Genomic DNA, 16730 nt, shown 5'->3' on the forward strand with positions numbered 1-16730 from the left:
CACAGAAAATGGTGGGGGGGAAATCAGGAAAAAAGGGTAGTGTTCCACACATTGAATTTCCAGGCTTAAAGTTTCCATTTGCAAGATAAGCTTTCAATAAATAAATAAACAAAATACAATAAAAAGGGAGATTAATTAGCAATTCCTGCTGAGACTGCATAAACCACGGATTTATGTTAATGTTTTCTGCTTCTATAGATGTAGCATATATACAGCTTGTAATTGCAGAGGTGGAATATAATTTATGACTGACTGTTGGGGCTTAGATAATGAGATAGCATCCTGGAAAGCAAAATTACGGCATCAAAGGTGAGTCTGAGGCCACTTCTGAGCCAGAGCTTTCCCTCTGGTTCAGAGATTTGCATTTGTTCGTATAATATTTTTTTAAAAATTAGCGCCGGGGTTGCTGCTGGTCTCTGAACAACCTTCATCCTCCAGCTGATTAAAGAGTGGCAATGAACTGCTGGTAGAAGGAGTTTAGTCCTGGAGGACAAATGGTGACCATAAAACAAGAGACATGATTCAATATCGGAGACAGGAGTTTGCAGAGTAAGGGGGACATAAAGAAATTCAAGATCAAATTGTCCAGTTGGAGGTACCTTGGGCTGTATTTCCAACTGAAGTCAACATATGAGTCACGTATGCTCAGTGCTACTGGAAATCAGGTCCAAAGTACCTGGCATCGGCTATGCAGAAATTAAGCCAACTAAGATCAGTAGCCTCTTTGGAAAATGTGGGCTTGAAATGTTTATGACAATTTTACCTTGTGAAAACTAAAGCAAAAGCAGCTTTCAAGACTTGTCTACGTAAAATCAAACATATCCTTTGAGCAGGATTTACTCCATAGAAACTCCTGGTAACAGTCTGCTCAGGGCAACATCCAACAGGGCCATTCTACTTTCTGTATTACACCAATCCCACAAATGCTTTTAAAACTGTTCCATCTGTGAGACTTATTTCTTTTTCCGCTTGGCTGGCTGGTAGGGTTATTCCTCAACATTTTATCTCAGCATGAAAACGTACTGCCTGGCACTAGTTCTTTAATTGACACTGTGCCCCTCTTTTCTATTCTCTCTTGCAAATTGCACATTGTAACTTGTGTCCACACTGCTCATCTCCAGGCTCCTCTTGCTGATTTTACTCAGGCAAGGCTCCCAAAGACATCAATGGGATATTTCCCTCTGGGCTGGGCCCACTGTACACATCACATCTGAATGGAGACACTATCGACTCTTTCGTTATTTCTAAGGCGTAGGGTTTTGTCACAGTTTCAATCTGGGGGCCAAACGAGGTGTCTCTTTCATCCTGGCTAACAGGTTTTTTCTCTCTTAAACAAACTGACCAGAATCACAAACAATATTTAAGTGCTGTTTAAAAATGTTCCCTCTTAATTTCAATATTATTTCCCAGAATTCAACTAATATAACAGGTGGGGTTTTTACTACTTCTCATCCACCTGGAGGAGAGCCTTTTGCTAAGCAGGGCCAGGCCACTATGTAAGCAGTGGAGGGAGCGATGTTTGCAACTCAGCCCGTGACATTCTCACTAATGAGTCAGCCTTGCGCTAGGCAGCGGTCTGCTGCTGGAGGTCTGCTGCTTCTGTCTTCTGACAGAACCCAAGGTTCTGATCATTTCGTCCATTAAAAATCCCATGACATTTTTGTAAGCAGAGGATTATTATTTTTGCTCAGTGCAGCAGTGCCCAGGAGCTCAGCCACGGACCGGAGCCCCACAGTTCTAGACGCTGGATAGACACAGATAAAGGAGATGGTTCCTGTCTCAAGAGCTCACAACCAACGCAGGATGGTAACCCCTAGCATCCTGGTCAAATTCTAACTCAGAAAATTTGTCTCCTTAAAGTCCTTGTTCAGGGACTTCAACCAGAACCCCAACCAGAACCGGGACCCCTCTGTGTAAAGCACTGTACAAAAACATATTCTTCTTCATTTTCTGTCCCAAACTATTGTGTAATGTTGATACGAGTCGTTCTGGCTGGTCTGGCAGTTCGGGCACTAGACTAGGACTCGGAATACCCGGGCTTAATTTCCAGACTACCACAGACTCGATCCATGACTCTGGTCCCCATTTGTAACATGGGGATAAGATCATCCTTCCTCTATTTTGTAAGATGTTTGGGGGGGGGCTGGGGGACACTTTTACTCTGTGTCTACACAACACCTAGCAAAGAGGGGGCACAATCTTGGTTTGGACCAATAGGCCCCACCCTAATAATAATTAATACAGCACTGTGCTGCGCCCTGAGATGGCTGCATTTCAAGGCTGGAATAAGTGATGACTTGCTTGCCTCACAGGTGTGTTCAGTAAACATTTGTAAAGTGTTTGAGATCCTTGAGCGAAAGCGCCAGCAACGGGCAAATGATTAGCTTCTTGTTGCAATGTATAGGAGAAACCTTTCCGCACTGATTCAGTTCAGTGGATTTAATACCAGGGTTTCTATTTAGTGTTTCCATTTCATTTAGTCCATTTGTGTTTAGCTTCTGCTCTCTCATCTTATCCTATCACCAGGAGCCTTTTATTCTACTCTCTTAAACGTAGCTTCAAATTTTCCAGTTAAAGGCTGACTACAATCCACTGAGATCAGCTGCAGGTCCTAGAGCTGGCTAGTTATTTGCCAGACGGCAGCCTTGGGGCAGAGATGAATCATTTTTAAGTAGTGAATTGTCTTGTTCAGTTAAACATTTAATAAAGGTTTAATTAATGAACTAGCAGACCTGGGATGGGAAAATTGCAACAGTGCAGCAATACCATCTTGAAAAACAATGAGAGAGAGAGAGAGAGAGAGAGAATTTTTTGAAGAACCTTCCCAAAAGGATGCATCTTAGAAACGAGCTCTCTGTTGAATGGTTGCTTGGTGGCCAGTTTAGAAAGCAACCTTCCAGAGAATGAATTCTAGACATTTTGTATACTCGTAATTTCCCTGAATTTTGGAACATAAATGAAACACCACTGAGACCTCTGTGTCACCTCATCTGGAAAACAATGAAAGGACTCAGAACTGATTCTTTTCTACCTTGTTACCCTGTGCGTAAAGTAACTGGACAGACAGTGTTTTATATTGGAAACTTGCAGCTGGACCAATTTTCTGCATCGTCTTAGAATTTTCTTTTCGTTCTGTGGTCTGACCACACGGCCCTTCTACATTTATACCCCTGCCCTCATCATATTGCTTTCGCAGCAACCCTGAGCTCTTTGAAAAAGTGACCACCGACTGCTGTAGGCCTCCACACTGCTCTGCAGATATTTCACTTAAAGCTAGCTGTGGCCCAACAAGACATTTGTCCTGTACAGCTGACTGCGTGAATTCACCGTTAAACCCGCCCCCCGCACAGGACAAATGCTGACACAGGAAACAGCCATCCCATAACATTAACAAAATGGCAGTTGAGCCATGCGTCTGCATCGTTTCTGTAATTGGAGCCAAGAGGAAAACATGCACCTAATTTTATTTAAAATGCTTCTCAACTGGAGACTGTTCATCTCATTACAATATGTTCATTTGTTTTCACTTGTTTAGCAACTCATCATATGCTACCACAGAATACTCCAGCTTACAAAATGGGCAGGAAAAAAAAACTTCTGATGACTGATTAGTGATCACTTTGCTCCTAAGCACAGTGTGTCTGAAGGACTGAATGGAACGACCCCAAAGAAGTCCTGATCTCCATACAATAAGTATTAATATACCAGACAGCCTACAAACACAGCAGATAGAACATTTAATCTGAGAATCACCACTCATCTCTATCTGCTTTCCTTCGCTGCACTGATCCTGTCATAGAATCATAGACTATCAGGGTTGGAAGGGACCTCAGGAGGTCATCTAGTCCAACCCCCTGCTCAAAGCAGGACCGATCCCCGACTAAATCATCCCAGCCAGGGATTTGTCAAGCCTGACCTTCAAAACCTCTAAGGAAGGAGATTCCACCACCTCTCTAGGTAACGCATTCCAGTGCTTCACCACCCTCCTCTTGAAATAGTGTTTCCTAATATCCAACCTAGACCTCCCCCACGGCAACTTGAGACCATTGCTCCTTGTTCTGCCATCTGCCACCACTGAGAACAGCCGAGCTCCATCCTCTTTGGAACCCCCTTCCAGGTAGTTGAAAGCAGCTGTCAAATCCCCCCTCACTCTTCTCTTCCGCAGACTAAACAATCCCTGTTCCCTCAGCCTCTCCTCATAAGTCACGTGCTCCAGCCCCCTAATCATTTTCATTGCCCTCCGCTGGACACTTTCCAATTTTTCCACGGCCTTCTTGTAGTGTGGGGGCCCAAAACTGGACACAGTACTCCAGATGAGGCCTCACCAGTGCCCAGCAGAGGGGAACAATCACGTCCCTCGATCTGCTGGCAATGCCCCTACTTATACCGTTAGCCTTCTTGGCAACAAGATCACGCTGTTGACTCATATCCAGCTTCTTGTCCACTGTAATCCCCAGGTCCTTTTCTGCAGGACTGCTATTTAGCCAGCCGGTCCCCAGCCTGTAGCAGAGCATGGGATTCTTCCATCCTAAGTGCAGGACTCTGCACTTGTCCTTGTTGAACCTCATCAGATTTCTTTTGGCCCAATCCTCTAATTTGTCTAGGGCCCTCTGTATCCTATCCCTACCCTCCAGCACATCTACCACTCCTCCCAGTTTACTATCACCTGCAAACTTGCTGAGGGTGCACCCTCCTCGTCCTAGACGTGTCCTACATCTCTGACACGCTTATGCCTTGAACTTGGCTCTCTCTCTATCTCCCCCACACCCCTGCTCCCTGTGTCTATTGTACCCTTCTCTCCATTGATTTCTAGTCACTCTGCCCCTGCAAGTCATGTCCCCTCCTCTCCCTCTGCAGCATTATCATCCTAGCCTCCTTTCCAGCACTGACTCAGGACAGGTGCAGCTGGGGGATTCATTCACAGCTCACCAGCCATGTCATTAAAATAATCTAAATGGAGAACTGGTTCAAAGTAATTGATAGAAAAGGTGACAGGGAAAACAAGTGACCCAAGTCCATTGTCCTTATAAATCCAGGCTGTAACATTAGGGCTACACTTCCCTCCCCATGACTATTACTTCCCGTCACTGCAAAGTTACAGGCTGTATGTCAGCGTGGCCTTGCAGAGCATTCAGCCTGCCTATCTGCAGCATTCATAGAATCATAGAATCATAGAATATCAGGGTTGGAAGGGACCCCAGAAGGTCATCTAGTCCAACCCCCTGCTCGAAGCAGGACCAAGTCCCAGTTAAATCATCCCAGCCAGGGCTTTGTCAAGCCTGACCTTAAAAACCTCTAAGGAAGGAGATTCTACCACCTCCCTAGGTAATGCATTCCAGTGTTTCACCACCCTCTTAGTGAAAAAGTTTTTCCTAATATCCAATCTAAACCTCCCCCATTGCAACTTGAGACCATTACTCCTCGTTCTATCATCTGCTACCATTGAGAACAGTCTAGAGCCATCCTCTTTGGAACCCCCTTTCAGGTAGTTGAAAGCAGCTATCAAATCCCCCCTCATTCTTCTCTTCTGCAGACTAAACAATCCCAGCTCCCTCAGCCTCTCCTCATAAGTCATGTGCTCTAGACCCCTAATCATTTTTGTTGCCCTTCGCTGGACTCTCTCCAATTTATCCACATCCTTCTTGTAGTGTGGGGCCCAAAACTGCACACAGTACTCCAGATGAGGCCTCACCAGTGTCGAATAGAGGGGAACGATCACGTCCCTCGATCTGCTCGCTATGCCCCTACTTATACATCCCAAAATGCCATTGGGCTTCTTGGCAACAAGGGCACACTGCTGACTCATATCCAGCTTCTCGTCCACTGTCACCCCTAGGTCCTTTTCCGCAGAACTGCTGCCTAGCCATTCGGTCCCTAGTCTGTAGCGGTGCATTGGATTCTTCCATCCTAAGTGCAGGACCCTGCACTTATCCTTATTAAACCTCATCAGATTTCTTTTGGCCCAATCCTCCAATTTGTCTAGGTCCTTCTGTATCCTATCCCTCCCCTCCAGCGTATCTACCACTCCTCCCAGTTTAGTATCATCCGCAAATTTGCTGAGAGTGCAATCCACATCATCCTCCAGATCATTTATGAAGATATTGAACAAAACCGGCCCCAGGACCGACCCCTGGGGCACTCCACTTGACACCGGCTGCCAACTAGACATGGAGCCATTGATCACTACCCGTTGAGCCCGACGATCTAGCCAGCTTTCTACCCACCTTATAGTGCATTCATCCAGCCCATACTTCCTTAACTTGCTGACAAGAATACTGTGGAGACCGTGTCAAAAGCTTTGCTAAAGTCAAGAAACAATACATCCACTGCTTTCCCTTCATCCACAGAACCAGTAATCTCATCATAAAAGGCGATTAGATTAGTCAGGCATGACCTTCCCTTGGTGAATCCATGCTGACTGTTCCTGATCACTTTCCTCTCATGTAAGTGCTTCAGGATTGATTCTTTGAGGACCTGCTCCATGATTTTTCCAGGGACTGAGGTGAGGCTGACTGGCCTGTAGTTCCCAGGATCCTCCTTCTTCCCTTTTTTAAAGATTGGCACTACATTAGCCTTTTTCCAGTCATCCGGGACTTCCCCCGTTCGCCACGAGTTTTCAAAGATAATGGCCAAGGGCTCTGCAATCACAGCCACCAATTCCTTCAGCACTCTCGGATGCAACTCGTCCGGCCCCATGGACTTGTGCACGTCCAGCTTTTCTAAATAGTCCCTAACCACCTCTATCTCCACAGAGGGCTGGCCATCTCTTCCCCATTTTGTGATGCCCAGCGCAGCAGTCTGGGAGCTGACCTTGTTAGTGAAAACAGAGGCAAAAAAAGCATTGAGTACATTAGCTTTTTCCACATCCTGTGTCACTAGGTTGCCCCCCTCATTCAGTAAGGGGCCCACACTTTCCTTGGCTTTCTTCTTGTTGCCAACATACCTGAAGAAACCCTTCTTGTTACTCTTGACATCTCTTGCTAGCTACAGCTCCAGGTGCGATTTGGCCCTCCTGATATCTTTCCTACATGCCCGAGCAATATTTTTATACTCTTCCCTGGTCATATGTCCAACCTTCCACTTCTTGTAAGCTTCTTTTTTATGTTTAAGATCCGCTAGGATTTCACCATTAAGCCAAGCTGGTCGCCTGCCATATTTACTATTCTTTCGACTCATCGGGATGGTTTGTCCCTGTAACCTCAACAGGGATTCCTTGAAATACAGCCAGCTCTCCTGGACTCCCTTCCCCTTCATGTTAGTCCCCCAGGGGATCCTGGCCATCTGTTCCCTGAGGGAGTTGAAGTCTGCTTTCCTGAAGTCCAGGGTCCGTATCCTGCTGCTTACCTTTCTTCCCTGCGTCAGGATCCTGAACTCAACCAACTCATGGTCACTGCCTCCCAGATTCCCATCCACTTTTGCTTCCCCCACTAATTCTACCCGGTTTGTGAGCAGCAGGTCAAGAAAAGCGCCCCCCCTAGTTGGCTCCCCTAGCACTTGCATTGCAACCTTCGGCAGAGAGATCCAAACTGTGGCCCCAAACCGGGGCCCTCAAGGGTGCCTGTGCTAAGAAGAAAATGTGTACTTGATTGTGAGCTGAAAACGTGCTCCCTGCGCTGCACCTTGGGACTTCCCAGTGAAGGTGTCTGCATTAGGCTCCTTCCTCTGTGTAGGAGGCAGAGATTGCTGCACCCCCACGGCATCCCGCTGCATCCCCCAGAGCAGTGCTGGTGAGAGCCGGGGATGTTCTGGGCAGCTCAGTAGCATCCCCACTGGCCACCCGCTCCATTGCAGGGGAAAGAGGAGAAAGTAGCTCTGCCGGCTTCCCTGCCAGGCGATGGGAGTCCCATAAACAGCAGGACAGTTTAACCTGAGCCAGGGGGCCTCTAGCAAAGGATGGTTCCCTCCCACTCAGCCCCCCACAGCAGCCCGGGGGGCGGGTGGGAATGGAGATGCTTAGACCAGACAACACCCAGCTACAGCATAAAACAGAGCCACCTGGGGCTGCTCTAACTTGCTCCCACTGGTTTGGCTTGTTTGAAATAATATGTTCAGTCCTTGGGCTGAAAGGCTGAACGATGCTGGACTCAGAGATCCTTCAAAGGGCATTTTTTGTTAAGGGACTGAAAAATCCCATTTCTGTCAGAACATATTCTACCTTCTCTTGTTGCAAGTATCTCTAATATCACTGCAAGTGAGAGAGAGACTGTGTGTGTGTTGGGGCAGGGGGGAATTCTCTAGCCTTTTTGGCTTATGTCTGCACTTTCCATACCGTAAGGTCACTGCTCTCCTGTGTAGCCTGTCAGTCAATTTCTCCTTTAGTTTGTAAGGGCAAAATCTCAGTAACAAGGGAGAGAAGACAGGAGTGTAAGGCCGTAGCACTGTCTCACCAACAGAAGTTGGTCCAGTAAAAGATACGTACCTCACCCACTGTCTCTCTAATATCCTGGGACCACCACGGCTACAACGCTGCCAGCACCATCTTACAGTCCAATCTAAGCACTCCAATGAAAAACCGGGAATTGCTTTTCAGCCACAGAGGGCACTGCCAGCAGTGACCATATAGCAGTATCTAGAGAGAGGGCGAACGCCATTGGGGCAGGTTTCGAACTCCATCAGCACGTAGATACCACGGTGATAGGGGCTCTAGAAAACCCAAGAGTCACTGCTGGATTAGAGAGAAAGCCAACCCTCCCTTCAGTTTGCAGCAGGATGTTAAGACGCACTCCTCCCTGCCCCTTCCACTACCCCCTATACCTATGAGGCACACATTAAAAGCAGACGATAATACTTTAAGACCTACACATAACGGTGAAATGAGGAATAGAGAAATACTGGCATACATGCACCATTGCCGAGTTAAAGGTTTGGGAACAGCATTTAGCTTTTGTAATTTCCTGACTTCGAGTGTGTGATTTGCCAACCTTTATGCAAAACAAAAGCAACACTTTAGTTCTAGTCAGGAATAACAAAAGGCATTTGAACAGTGGGGGAGGACGGAGGGGAGACAAATAATATAGCACATTTACAAGAAAACAGCAGGATTAATACAGCAAACCACCAAAGTAGAATAACTCAGGTTGATGGGAGGTATAGACGCACTATAGCAGAAGAGTTTTATACCTGATAATAAAAATACACCATTGTATTTATACGGGTTGCTTTTGTGACATTCTTTTATGCGCACTTAACCACCTTGTTTTTAAGGAGAATCTATACTGTTTTTTGGTACCTGATGTTGTGCTGTCTACGTACATTAGGCACTGACTGCATTTCACTCAAAATACACAGATCACTCCCCTGTGCAATGCAGTCCCACTCATTTCGCACTTCAACCCTATTTTCATTTGTTCAGTTAAAGTCTGTGTACGGTGGGCATGAGCCGTGAACGTCTCTCACTGCATCTTCCGTTGGGCTTCTCACTGCTACCTGCTTAATTATCACACTAGTGCTGTGCTAGTTTGGCACCGCATTGTGCTGCGTATTGGAAAGGAGCAAACGACTTACCATCTCGGCAATTTTCTATACACAATGTTCATTATTTGTTATATGGAGTTTAAAAATAAAGCATCATCCCTAGTGCTAATTGCCCCCTCTATCCAGTAACGTATCCACTTTGGAAAAGATCTCAGGCTGAAACACAATGAAGAGAATCCATCCATCATTCTCACTAAAACTATTGCTGAGTTCCCCGGCACGTGCCTCGTACAGCTGGTTGAGCCTCATCAGCTAAAAACTTAACAGAGTGTGATATGCAACCAGCCTCTACAGTTCCTGCTCTGCCAACTATCACTGAAGGACAGAGCAACATAATCAGTAAGTATCTAGGAGAAAAGCATGGTTCCAAGGCTTTAAATAAACTTGAGAAGGCTACAAATACCTCTCAGAAACCCCATAGGCAGCTGGAACAGATTACTGTCCTTAACAATAGACAGGTTTCAGAGTAACAGCCGTGTTAGTCTGTATTCGTAAAAAGAAAAGGAGTACTTGTGGCACCTTAGAGACTAACCAGTTTATTTGAGCATGAGCTTTCGTGAGCTACAGCTCACTTCATCGGATGCATAGCATATCATGGAAACTGCAGTTTCCACAATATGCTATGCATCCGATGAAGTGAGCTGTAGCTCACGAAAGCTCATGCTCAAATAAACTGGTTAGTCTCTAAGGTGCCACAAGTACTCCTTTTCTCTTAACAATAGAGTAACAGAATATGCAGATCTAAGGAATGATAGCGATTGGTATACATGGTTAATGGCAACAGTGTGACATTTTCAATCCTCCATACAGTCTATCCCAAAGACTTGGAAACTAGGAAGAGGAATTTAGCTGCACGTTGCTGCTTAGAAACCAGAAAAACTGAAGTGCAAGTATCCTGTCAATCCACTTGAGAGCAAGAAATTATTGACACCTCACTAAAAAGTAATTAACATCAAGCACGTGAAACTGTTCTCACCTCAGCGTGGAAGATCAGTCTATGACTATTTGCTGTAATTGACATAAAAGTACTCTCCATTATCTCTCTGTATTGCATTGATCTGAATTACCCTCCCAACCCTTTCCCTGACGCACAACCACTAGAGAGTCTCTAGGTTTAATTTTATTAGGAATAGTCACATATGAAGAGTGGATTAAAATGTATCTAATCACTTATCCCTAATGGCTTAGCTATTTTTAATGTGTGTATCCTAAATCAGTGACAAGCTGCAGTCAAATAAAGACAAGAGCCATTCCTGGTCTTGACTATGACACATTAATTCAAAAACCAAGATACTGCATCCATCCTGGTCTCTGCCTTGCCTCTTACACTTAAACGTGTTCTCATCCAGTATCAGAGAGGTTGAAAATCCCACTCTAGTCACCCAGCTCTTCTGTTAGCAGATGGGTTACGTATTTCTCATGCCTGAAGGGTATTTTGGAAGATCCTTTACTAGCCTTCTTATCATATAGTTCAGCCCTTATTCAACCTGGGTCCTGGTCACATCAGATTTCAGAGTAACAGCCGTGTTAGCCTGTATTCGTAAAAAGAAAAGGAGTACTTGTGGCACCTTAGAGACTAACCAGTTTATTTGAGCATAAGCTCATGCTCAAATAAACTGGTTAGTCTCTAAGGTCACATCAGAGACTTTCTTCTCTGAACGTGGTCTTTCCTGACAATCAGCGGAGCGCACAGTACCCATATTTAAACAAGGATTGAGGCTGGAAGCGGATTGTTTACCGTGTGGGCCCCACACTAAAACCTTGCTCCCAATGCTGGTCAGATTTAGGCCAAGTCTGGACACACTCTGTGGCTCATCTTTCTATAGAGGGCTTCTGCATGAGGGCCTAGTCGAGAGAGGTTTGAGATACAAGTCCTTGAACTGGCCATTGGTTACTGGTAACTCTGCTATGCAATTCATGTGCTTTCTAACACAACACAGACTCATGGACTTTAAGGTGAGAAGGAACCAACGTGATCTAATCTGATCTCCTGCACATCGCTGGCCACAGAATCCCACCCCACCCACCCACTCTGGTAATGAGCCCATAACCCTCTGGCTGAGTTACTGAAGAACTCAAAGACCTCAAGTTACAGCGAATCCACCATTTATTCTGATTCAAATCAGCAAGTGACTGTGCCCCACACTGCAAAGGAAGGCGAAAAAACCTCAAGCCTCTGTCAATCTGACCTAGGGGAAAATTCCTTCCCAAGTCCAAATATGGTGATCAGTTAGACCCTGGGCGTGTGGGTGAGATCCACCAGCCAGACACCTGGGAACGAATTCTCTGTACTAACTCAGAGCCCTCCCCATCTAGTGTCCCATATCTGGCCATTGGAAATGTTTGCTTGTAGCAAATGGGCCAGATGCCATTGTAGGCAGTCTCACCATACCATCCACTCCATATACATACTGAGCTCAGTCTTAAACAAAGTTAGGTTTTTTGTCTCCACTGCTCCCCTTGGGAGGCTGTTCCAGAACTTCACTTCTCTGATGGTTACAAACCTTTGTCTAATTTAAAGCCTAAACTTATTGATGGGCAGTTTATATCCCTTTGCTCTTGTGCCAACATTGGCCCGTAACTTAAATAACTCCTCTCCCTGCCTGGTGTTTATCTCTCTGATGCATTTAGCGAGAGCAATCATAGCTCCCCTCAGCCTTCATTTGGTTAGGCTAAACAAGCCAAGCTCCTTAAGTCTCCTCTTGTAAGGTAGATTCTCCATTCCTCTGATCATCCCAGTAGCCCTTCTCGGACCGAACACGTAGAGACTATAATAAGCACAATAATACAAATCTATTTTTAAAACTCCTTTTCTTTATTGCTTTAGAATTTCCAAGGTCCCTGCTCCTATCTATTCCTCTGTCACTCTATAAGACTATTCATCCCCAACACAATCACTCATTCACATTCCCTTTTTCACTTTTATTCTTAGATATGATCCAACCTCTATTCAAGATCCATTTCCATTTTCAAGAGCAAATATTTCTCTGTAATCCCTGCTATGTCATTATTCTCTTTTTATTACACATACTTTAAATGTCAAAATCCATCTTCTAGAATTAATCAAATATAAAGTAAACCTGGCAAAAGAAAGTGATCCTGAACTAGGTGTTCCAGACAAAATAGAAACTTACACTTCCTTTTTTAAAAATATACTTTGTTTCTCATTGACTCTGCATTTTCAAACTGGAAAGAGATCTATCAGAAGCCTCATACAATGGTAGGGTTGCCAAGTTTGTAATATATAAAAACCCGACACTCCACCAGGAGTGCCAGAACCTCCCCTGCCCCGCCTCTTCCCACAAGGCCCCACCCCTGCCCCACCCCTTCCTCCCGAGGCCCCATTCCCCATTCACTCCTCTTTCCCTCCTCCCCCAGTCACTCGCTGCTCTTCCCCTCTCTCTCCCTCCCCACCCCAGCTGGGAGCAACTCGCCTGCAGAGCTGGGGCTGGGAGCTGCAGCTGAGTAGGGGCTGGCATGGGTGATGACTCAGTGCTTCCCCACTTCCAGTAACTGGACTTCGGGTGTCCGGTCAGTAGATCTGACTGGACACCGTCAGGTTCCCCTTTTTGACTGGACTTTCCAGTCAAAAACCAGACATCTGGCCACCCTACACAGTGGGCCAAATTCATCCCTGGTGCAGCTCCATTGAGATCATCAGGAAATTAACCTCCAGAACTGGGGCAGTGTGTGTAAATGTCAAAGAACTAACAGGTCAGACTGGCGGTGACCTCTGGGGGGTTTCGCCTTCCTCTGCAGCATGGAGAGCAGGATACTTGCCAGGATTACCTGGGTAGATCTCACTTCAACCTTTTCCTGCCATTGCAGAGGCCTCAGGCACTTGGTGTGCCTCTGTCCCTCCTGTCCTCGGCCTGAGGCACATATTAGGCTAGTCTCCTGAGGGCCGTGATACTTGGGTTTAATTTCAGTTGTTGGGTTTAGTGTGCGGATGCTGGTGGCCTGTGCAATACAGGCGGTCAGACTAGATGCTCTAGTTGTCCCTACTGGCCTTCAACTCTTTGACTCTAATACCTCAAACATACCCAAAGGCAGGGAAATGCATCATAAGCCAGGCTATAATTTTAATATAAATTTTTCTTCCAAAACAGATTGTTAAAGGAAGTTAAAAAGGGAGACAAACAAAAGAAAGGTGGCTGAAATGAGAGGGTGGTGTATTCTGAGAGTGGAGGGAAGCTGTCTGTGTTGCATTTGTCTAACTGTTTTTAATCAATTTTGTGAATTACCTTTTTCATACTTACCATTAGCTGTGTAGTACCTCAGAGTCCCCAGTGATAACCACTTCTTTCTACATTTTGTAGAACAGCATTTTAATGCAGTTGTTCAAGTTTCTTAATTTTGTTCAACTTCATACTTCTATCTTGTGCTCTGTTTATTTGCAGTTTGACTGCCTGACTTATCAAAAGCCCCCAAAGTAATGCCTTGCCTACAATCCATAGCAAATTATCCTTTTGGATGCCTAGATCATTTTTTAAAAACTACATAGCATTTGTAAAATTGGGTTCACCCTTTGCGGGTTTTGTATAAATAAACAATTCACCTTCCAGCTTTTGTTTTTCTGGTCTCCTAGTATATGTCTGAAAGCACTTCTCTGGTGGGGCACAATCTGAGTTTGCGACAGTGTGTGCAACTTCCCTCATTGGCAAAAGTCCATATAAAACATAGGCTCTTGCCTAGTCTGCAGGTTGTGTTGGATTGAACTAAAAAGAATAATCTTTCACTTTAGGATTTTGAGATTTCCACGTGCCACAAAGATGTAAGGTGATTAAATAGGTGTTTAATTTGTTTCCTGCACCATTACTCATAAGTGGATTGCAAACTGGATGGGGAGCCAGGAGACCTGAGTGCTATTCCTTCATCAGGTGGGCAAGTCACTTCGCCTCTCTGTGCCTCCAGTTCCCCTCCCACCCTGTACCTGACTCTTCTGTTTAGACTGGAAAATCTTAGGACAGTGTGTGTCTGTTCGGGGCCTAGCAAAATGGGCTCTCTTGGCTCTGATGTGATACAGATAATCACCTTTCTGTCTGGTCTACCCAGTTCTGGCTTCAGGTCAAATCTGTTCCTATTACACTTGTTGAAGGCTTCAAGTTCCTGAAAAACAACATTATAGAAGTTTGACTGTCCCCGCATATACTGATATATGCCCAAGATGGCATTTTTCCCTTGGGGAGGTAACTAGTGAGGAGAAAGACTCTACCTTATTCACCTTTAGTCTCTTCTACCCTATCAAAATTCTGCAAACCTCCTCCAGCACTGCTAAAACCGGTTTAGCTTCACCAGTGCAGAGTTAGCAACCTGGGGAGCCCTCATGCAGATAGACCATCAGCTGCCGCTGGCATTTTCAGCACTGTGCCATCTAATCCTATTGTGCTATAAATCACAAATAATTGTGTAGACATCTACAGCTACAGGTCAAGAGATTTAATGCCCTTGTTTAGGATAATGTCAAAATTCATGGGGCCATTACCCGGCATTCCATAGGGGTGACATAAGGTAATTGCATTGTATCCACACAATGTAATCATTAGTGTTGATGTACCTAAATTATAACGATTTTTTTTTCTCTAGCCCTTTGCGTCCTTGCTTCCTGAGTCTCACACTGGGCAGGCAATCGGATGGCTGGTGGCATGATTCCACACCGTGTTAAGCCTGCTGAGTTTACAGCCAATTTTAATACAGACGATCTCTTCAATGAAGCTCTAATCCTTGCATAGCATAATTGAAATCTTCATAGGCGTTCTCCTAATGTGCAGCGAATGCATTCCCCTTTCATTACTGAACATTCAAAGGTATTGATTTTAAACAGCATCCTAGGCTGACACAGTAAATAACTCCTATTTCCATTTGAGGGCATGGAAGTGCATATGGTGTCGGACCCTCCAGTTTCTGACCTCAGCTCTGCTCCCAAACGCCTACTTGCCGCAGGCTGCCCCAAAGGGGGGCATACATGGTTTCGGTTCCATTCAATAACTTATGCATATACAGAAAGGAAAAAGCATTTTCCATGAGCTCAGTAATTATGATTTCAGAGGTCGAGCAAGGCATACTAATGTACTTGATTCCCAGGAGAACTGTCCTGACTGTGTTCTCTACATACTGAATAAACGGAACCTCAAAAGAAAAAGCACACCGCTGGTGAACCTTTGCTGTACACACTATGCAAGGCCATCAAGGGTATGAATACAGGGCTCCACTACAGTTGTCTGCACATAAAAAAACTACAAAGATGGCTTCACCAGCCATCAAAGCATTTCCATGGGGAAAGGGGAGTCTCTGGATAGCACAGAGCTGCTGTGGAAAGGGCATCTGAGGCATGAAAAGGGGTCTAGCTTTTGTCCCTGTACCCCAGTGATCCCTGGCTGCCAGAATGTTATAACTGCTATTATTTATTATGGATGCTTCAGACACCTTAACAGGGATCTGTGCCTCATCGTACTGTGCAGCGCACAAGACCAATAACTCACAGACTCCCTGGCCCAGGGGCCTGACGGTCTAGGATGCAACAGGGGAACAAACAGACTAACAGAGGAAGGACAAGGTAACAGTTGTGACAGGGTGGAGCCCTGCTTACTTCTATTATATTCACTGCTTTGTATTATATTCTGCTTTATTATATTCAGCAGTAATGCAAGGAACCTACAGGCTTGTATCCTGTAAGTCATTGGCTTCAGCAGTTAGCATGAGGCTTGAGGCCTACGAACTTTGGCATAGATAAACTTAGGTAACTCATAAGTTTTGGGGAACTGGAAGTAGAGCATAGGGGGGAATTTTGTCCATAATGACATAAGCCAACCACAGAGCATGAACTGACACCGGCTTCTGGAAGGTTTTGGTCAGAACATCCAACCACAAGAGTGCCATGGCAATGAATTGACGTGTATGAAAATTGGGTGAAATCATAAATACACTAACCTATAGTAGAGGGACACATTAACATTGGTAAGGGAAGGAAATACAAATAAGGAAGAGTGGAAAAAACCCTATTAAATATGCATTAGACATGGGAACATCAGTATAACGTATTACAAAAGTGGCATCCCCAGGCAGTAGGAGGGAGAGATTTAGCCCTTGGGGGGGGGCCAGAATGATGGCCACTGGTGAAGATGAGGAGGGTGACAGTGATTAGGAAGATAATGACTAACCGTTCAGGTTGTTCTGCAAGGGATGGTGTGAGTATGGATGTTCAGATGTACTTTCTGTATTACCCCTATCTACCTTACTGAGTTACAGAGTGTGTG

At 45.2% G+C, this 16730-nt stretch overlaps 1 protein-coding gene across 7 annotated transcripts in view; it reads right to left on the bottom strand.

Annotated features, from left to right (window-relative positions):
* Positions 1-16730, bottom strand: part of HTR2C (5-hydroxytryptamine receptor 2C) — a 435377-nt gene that overhangs the window by 204611 nt on the left and 214036 nt on the right. The window lies entirely within an intron of this gene.

The sequence above is a fragment of the Chelonia mydas genome, chromosome 9, assembly GCF_015237465.2.
Source record: "Chelonia mydas isolate rCheMyd1 chromosome 9, rCheMyd1.pri.v2, whole genome shotgun sequence".
NCBI lineage: Eukaryota > Metazoa > Chordata > Testudines > Cheloniidae > Chelonia > Chelonia mydas.